The sequence below is a fragment of the Phoca vitulina genome, unplaced genomic scaffold, assembly GCF_004348235.1.
Source record: "Phoca vitulina isolate PV1807 unplaced genomic scaffold, GSC_HSeal_1.0 scaffold8, whole genome shotgun sequence".
Taxonomy (NCBI): Eukaryota; Metazoa; Chordata; class Mammalia; order Carnivora; family Phocidae; genus Phoca; species Phoca vitulina.
In genome coordinates this window covers 40,769,429-40,776,984 of record NW_022589711.1, presented here as the reverse complement: position 1 = coordinate 40,776,984, position 7,556 = coordinate 40,769,429, and the positions used below count along the sequence as shown (strand labels likewise).

Below are 7,556 nucleotides of genomic sequence, written 5' to 3'. Positions count from 1 at the left end.
ATGGAAGACACAAAATGGCCGAAATCAAGCTTCCAGAGATAAAATTTAGTCTTGTATAAGATGAAAAATACATAAGATGGGTTTAATGGTAGAATAGACATAGTAGAAGAAAAAAATAATAATCCTGAAGAAATGCAATAGAAACTATCCAAAATGAAATACAGAGAGAAAAAAGATTTTTTTAAGAAGGATCAGTGTGTCAGTGAGAAAACACCAAACATTCTAATATGTGTAATTGGAGTCCCAGAAAGATAAAAGGGTAGGAAAGATGAAGATATTTAAAGAAATACCGACCAATATTTTCCAATTTTGATAAAACTCTAAAGCCATAGATCCAAGAAACCCAATAGACCTCCATCAGAAGAAATCTATACCAAGGTGCATTATAACACAGTTGCATTAAAACAAAGTGATTACTGAGAAAATCTTCAAAACCATAGGTAGGAAAAAGTCCTATTCTACCCTAAAGGGAAAAAAAAAAAAAGAATGATGACACATTTCTTCTCAGAAACAATGTAAATCAGAGAAGAGTAGAACACTCTAACCAAGTAAAATTATCTTTCATAAACAAAGGTGAAATAATTTTAAGATATAGAAAAACTTAGCGTATAATCACCAGTAGACTACCACTATACTACTCACCATTATGACTATAAGAAATGTTAAAGAGAATCCCTTAGTGAGAAAAAAAATGACTGATGCAAATTTGGATGTACTTAAAGAATGAAAAGCATGAGAAATGGAAAATGTGTTGGTAAATATATTTTTCTTATTTTGTAAATTCCTTTAAAAATTATTAACATTTTAAAGAAAAATAATAAAAATATGTTGTGGGTTTTTAACATAAGTAAAATGAAAATGTCTGACAATAGTACGAAAGTCCAGCATGCCCCACTAACTGATAGAATAATAGAAAGAAAATTAGTAAGGTATAGAAGACATGAGCAGTGCAATTAAGTATTTTGATCTGATTTACATTTATAAAGCAGTCACCCAACAACATTCTTTTTAAATGTACACAAAACAATTAATAGGATACACCATATTCTAGGCCATAAAACAAATACCAATAAATTCTTTAAATTTCAGATAAAACGAATTATTTACTCTGACCACAATGGAATTAAGTTAGAAATCAATAAGAGAAAGATGTCTAGAAAATCCTCCAGTATTTAGAATCCAGTCAACATACTACTACATAATCTGCAGGTCAAAAAAATATCACAAGCGAAATTAGAAAATATTTTTAAATTATGGATAGTGAAAACACAGCGTAGAAATATTTGGAGATGCAGCTAAAGAAGGGCTTAAAGGGAATTTTATAATATTGAAAATTAAGGGTCAGTAAATCTATAATCAATGATTTATGCTTCCATCTTAAGAAACTAGACAATTAAACCAAATGTAATCATTATGAAGTATATAATTAAATAAAAGCAGAAACTAATGAAATACCAATCAAACAAAACAGTAAAAACTGAGGAAACCAAAGTGGTTTCTTGGAGAAGATCAATTAAATTGATAATCATTTAAATAGATGGATTAGAAAAGATAGAGGAAAAATAATATACCAGTATCGAGAATGAGAGAGCTAAATTCTACCCCTGAAACTAATAGTACACTATATGTTAACTAACTTAACTTTAAATAAAATTAAATTAAAAGAATGAGAGAGCTAACACAAATCCCATAAACACTGAAAAGATAATAACTAAATATAGTAAACATATGTTTATAAATTTGACAATATGAACTGTATATTGATATCCCTCATGACCATCAACACAAAGTATTAACAAAATTTTAGCAAATATAATCCACAAAATATACAAGCTAATATGTCGAATGCCACAAAGGAGCAGCTGAAGTCTGGTGTGGAGGGTAGCAAGTAGAGCTGCACCGTGGTGAAGATGTCCAGCAGCACCTTTGCTTGGCACAGGGTCTCATCGGGAGCCTTCTGCTTTTCTCCCGTTTTCACAGGGGAAGGTTTTGCTGTCAGCTTGTTGCCGCCTTTGCTGTTGAGGCTACTCAGCCTCCCTCCTGCCTTCTTGGCACTGGTGGAGGGCTGCTTTGGGGAGCCTTGCAAGACCCAGCAGCCCCTGAAATACCCTTATTCTCTCCACTGCTACCCCCTGTAGTGGAATTCCCCTCCTTTCCAGTTGCCACAGTGAATTCCGCCCTCTCCTTGACAGCTGGTATAGTTCCTTGAGTTGGGACAAGTTAGTGGCAGATTTCCAATTCTTATCATCAAGGATCTGGGTACCATGAGGGAATCAGATGGAGATGCCATCAGCTCTGTGAGCCTCATATTTGGAGGACTCAGCCCCTGTGTCTTCCATGTGGCAGCTTTTTTTGAGTCTGGGACAATAATGAAGTCAGGATAGCAGATCTTGTTGATTTTCAGCCAGTTAGGTATCTTGCTGGGATCCTTGTGGATCTTCACCACATCCAGTTCCTTCTGCAGGTGGGCAAGCATCATGTCATCATGGCCTCATGCACACTTGATGACTGTGCATCACTTCTGGCTGTTTGGGTCATAGCGGCCCATGAGGAAGATGGACATCATGGCACCTTTGCTCCCATGCCCATAGAAGGCCCCAAAGCCCTTGGGTCAGCTGTGTTACCCATGGCTCACTCATTCAAATAGTCTTCCTTCACTTTTAGCCAGTGCTGCTTTCCAGGCTCATATGTATCCTTCACATCCTTCAGCTCTAGCCCTTCCAACCCTTCTCAGATCACCAAGTTTATCATGTCAGCCAAGTCTAAAGCTTTAGTGACTTGCTCCATTTCTGAGAACATGATCTGGTTGGGAATTTCAACCATGTTATGAAGAAACTTCCTCTCTCACACAGGCCTGTCCATCAAGCTGACATTAAAGTAGATATAATCAAAAACAAAGAGGCAGACATTAACATCCTGGAAGGCAGCTTTCTGGTGCACTCCCCAAGTCCCAAAGGGCAGTGGTTTGGCTGTCTAGTGTCATTCAGGAACACCTCAGAGTCCAATATCATGCCGTGGCTCCCACAGAAAGGCTGGGGGATATAGTCCTTAAAGTGGGCCACCTTGGGGAGCAGGACAGGCTTGAGTCTGTGACTGAAGTGGCTGAAGTGGTCCCCCTTCTTATGCACCTGGACTCGCTCCCCATGATACTTGATCTCAGAGAACATGCCATTAGGACACTTCTTCATCTGATGTTTGATGGACTTGCAGCCTGCAGCCAGCATGGGCTATACTGGCATCATCAGTGAAGCCTGTGCTCAGAGCTCATCTCTGACCTGTCTACTTCTCCACCTCCTGCTCTTTGCAGAGGACCTCCTCCACTAGGTCCTACAGGTTGCACAAGGCTTTGAAGTCTTCATAGACATTGGGTTCAAGGGCACCTAACATATGTTTTGTACCCAAGTTCATCTTCAGATCATGTTTGACCAACCTGATTATGCACTTAAGGTCATTGGCTGGACACCTGGAGGTGATGTCCTGCAGGGCCTGTTGCTGCTCATCCTCCTTGGTGAGCTTGGAGAGCTGAAAGAGGAATTCGTCCACCTTTTGAATAGTAAGGAGGCTCTTGGCAGTTGGGGGGAAAGACTTGCTCTGCCCAAAGAAGACTCTGATTGTCTCTGACACTTCACCCTGCTCTAGGTCTCATGCCATATCATTTGGGTTGCAGTTAAGAATGTGGCTGAAAATCTTCACAATCTACTTATTATTCAAGTTGTAAACACTTTTAATAGTAGCTGGCAGCAGCAGCTTCACTGTTAGGTACACATCACTGTGGAAACTATCTCCTGCTGAACCTTTCCAAAGGAAGTCCTGGATCATCTGGGTCTTCATGTCATAGCCAGGATTTTCAGCCACCATGGCACAAAACTTCCAAAACTCACATAGCAGACAATCCTTGTGCTTGGGGTCACATTTGCTGAGGACAGACTTGCCTTAGGGGTAGGGCTTGAGCAGGCTTCCTCAGAGTTGGGCTTGACTAAAAAGTCAGAAAATTTCTGGGGATTGGTGTTGGTGACAAATGAGACATCTGTCACTGGAGATGTCACCTGGCCAGTGGCTGTTAGCTTTGCCTGGACAATAGCTTTCTTCTTTGGTGTGCTTGTTGCCTTAGAAGACAGATCTGCAATGTGCTGGCTTATCTGTTCCTTCTCATTATCTTCCAGCTCTTCCCAGTCTTCAGCTTTGTGTGGACCTCAATATTTTTTGTGGTGGCCCGGGCCCACTCCAGTTTCTCAAACATGCATTTATTTTGTTTAAATTTATTTTATTTTATTATGTTAGTCACCATATAGTACATCATTAGTTTTTGATGTAGTGTTCCATGATTCACTGTTTTCGAATAACACCCAGTGCTCCGTGCAGTACATGCCCTCCTTAATACCCATCACTGGGCTAACCCATCCCCCCCCCCCGAAACCCTCAGTTTGTTTCCCAGAGTCCATAGTCTCTCATGGTTCGTCTCCCCCTCTGATTTCCCCCCCTTCATTTTCCTCTTCCTTCTCCTAATGTCCTCCATGCTATTCCTTAATTTCCACAAATAAGTGAAACCATAAGATAATTGTCTTTCTCTGCTTAACTTATTTCACTTAGCATAATCTCCTCCAGTCCCATCCATGTTGATGAAAAAGTTGGGTATTCATCCTTTCTGATGGCTGAGTAATATTCCATTGTATATATGGACCACATCTTCTTTATCCATTCATCTGTTGAAGGGCATCTCAGCTCTTTCCACAGTTTGGCTATTGCGGATGTTGCTGCTATGAACATTGGGGTGCATATGGCCCTTCTTTTCACTACATCTGTGTCTTTGGGGTAAATACCCAGTAGTGCAATTGCTGGGTCATAAGGTAGCTCTATTTTTAATTTTTTGAGGAATCTCCACACTGTTTTCCAAAGTGGCTGTACCAACATGCATTTAATATGATACCACTCTCTCATCACCCCTGGACTCTGAGAAGGGATGGGCACTACTTTGCTGATCTGGATACACTCTTCACAATCTTTTTCTTGCATTTTTTTTACAACCGGCCATGCCATGCTTGGCATAGTCCACACAGAACCATTCTTCAGCCATCTCACAGGGGCCACTGCAGAGTTCCACATGTGATCCTGGAACAAAAACAAGGCAGGTGACATGTGGTCTTAGATTACCTTCCTGGGGGGCGCCTGGGTGGCTCAGTCATTAAGCATCTGTCTTCGGCTCAGGTCATGATCCCAGGGTCCTGGGATCAAGCCCCGTATCGGGCTCCCTGCTCAGCTGGAAGCCTGCTTCTCGCTCTCCACTCCCCCTGCTTGTGTTCCCTCTCTCGCTGTGTCTCTCTCTGTCAAATAAATAAATAAAATCTTAAAAAAAAAAAAAAAGAAAAGAAAAAGATTACCTTCCTGAATGACAGGACAGGCTTTTTTTTCTGGAGGAGGTAGTACTCATGAAGCAGATCTATTTCTTTTTTTTTTTTTTTTTTTAAGATTTTATTTATTTATTTGACAGAGAGAGAGATAGCGAGAGCAGGAACACAAGCAGGGGGAGTGGGAGAGGGAGAAGCAGGCTTCCTGCCGAGCAGGGAGCCCGATGTGGGACTTGATCCCAGGAGCCTGGGATCATGACCTGAGCCGAAGGCAGATGCTTAACGACTGAGCCACCCAGGTGCCCAAAGCAGATCTATTTCTGACCAATGGCTGAATTGTCTTATGTCAGGCCAATGATGCTGCTCTCGGGAAAGGCGCAGTTCTTTTCGGCTGAGTGCGTGGAGGGTTGGTGGGAAGAGGATCTTGAAAGCCATAGTGGTACAACTCATGGGATGATTGTGAGAATTAAAATGAGTCCATGGATGGGCTGAGGGGGTGGACTCGGAACTCCCTGCCTTCTCCACTCCAGTGCACACCACAGGCCTTGGACCAAGCACCCACAGGCTGCATGCACCATGTTGGTTTGTCTCAGTTATATGATTTTGATAATGGGCTTAAGGCAATTCAATGAGGAAAAGATAATTTTTCATGAATATAGATAGAAAAATGCAAAAAAAAAAAAAAATAAGAGGGAGAGAAAACAACTCTTACCTCACAATAAATGTATTTATGTGGACCACAAATCTAAATGTAAGCTCTAAATGACATTGAGTTTGGTAAAGATTTTTAGGTGAGAGATGAAAAAGAAAGTGCTATAAAAAATAATCCATTTTCATCAAAATGAAATGTTTTTTAAAAGAAATTTAAGAAATCAAAAAGAAAAACCATAGACTGTGAAAACACATTTACAAAACATATTGAAAATGGACTTGTGTCTAGAATAAAGAACACTTACAATGCAGTAATAGTAAGAGAAACAATAAAATGGGCAAAATATTTTAATAGACACTTATCCAAAGAAAATATATAGATATAAAATAAGTACATGAGAAGATGCTTAACATCATTAGGACAATGCAAATTAAAATCACAATGAGATAACTCTACACACCCTGTAAAACAGATAAATTTGAAAAGGTTGTTGCTACCAAGTTTTAGCAAGGAATCACAGCAACAGGAATTCTCATGTAGCACTTGTGGAAGTGTTAAACAGTACTATTTTGGAAAACAGTTTGGCATTTTCATAAAAATTTAAACATGATTTTCTATATGAAATAGCCATTCCATTCGAAGGTATTTAACTAAGAGAAATAGCCAATACACCAATCTTTTTAGTTACTTTACTTGTAATAGAAACTGAAGGCAATCAAAATCCTTCAACATTGAATGGACTAACAAATTTGTATAATCTGCACAATAGTATTCAGCAATAAGAAGAACAAACTACTGTCACATGCCTCAAAATAGATGAATCCCAAAAGAGGTATGCTTAGTGAAAGAAACCAGGCCAAAAAAAAGCACATACTCTGTTTTAATTTATATGAAATTCTAGAAATGAACAATATCTATATCGACTGAGCACATACCAGTGATTGTCTGAAGATTATGCAATAGGAAGAAAGAGTAATGGATGCATTACAAAAGAGCATGAGGAACCCCTTAGGGTGACAGAAATGTTCAATATCTTAATTATGCTGATTGTTTCACAGGTGTATAATTATGTCACAACTTATACTAATTGTAATCTTAAGATGTGTCCAACTTATTTTGTGTCAAGCATATCTCAATAAATCTATAAAATATAATAACCAAGTAAACCCAAAACAAATAGTACAAAAGAGAGACGTAAGAGTAAGGATTGTTGAAATAGAAAACATTACCAAGAAAAACAAATCAAAAAAATACAAGAATGAATCAACCAAAGTCAAAGACTGGTTATTAAAAAAAGACAAGTGAGGGGCACCCAGGTGGCCCAAATGGTTAAGCATCTGCCTTTGGCTCAGGTCATGATCTCCAGGTCCTGGGGTCGAGCCCCACATTGAGCCTACATTGGGCTCCCGGCTTAGCTGGGAGTCGGCTTCTCCCTCTGCCTCTCTCCTCTGCCTGTTCTCTCTCTCTCTTTCTCTCTCTCTCCGTCTGTCTGTCTCTCAAGTGAATAAATAAAATCTTAAAAAAAAAAAGGACAAGTGAAATAGTCATCTGGCAATATA

At 39.5% G+C, this 7,556-nt stretch overlaps 1 pseudogene; it reads right to left on the bottom strand.

The window, feature by feature from the left end:
- Positions 1-1,792: 1,792 nt before the first annotated feature.
- On the bottom strand, positions 1,793-5,780 carry LOC116633674 (annotated as a pseudogene).
- Between the last annotated feature and the right edge of the window lie 1,776 nt (positions 5,781-7,556).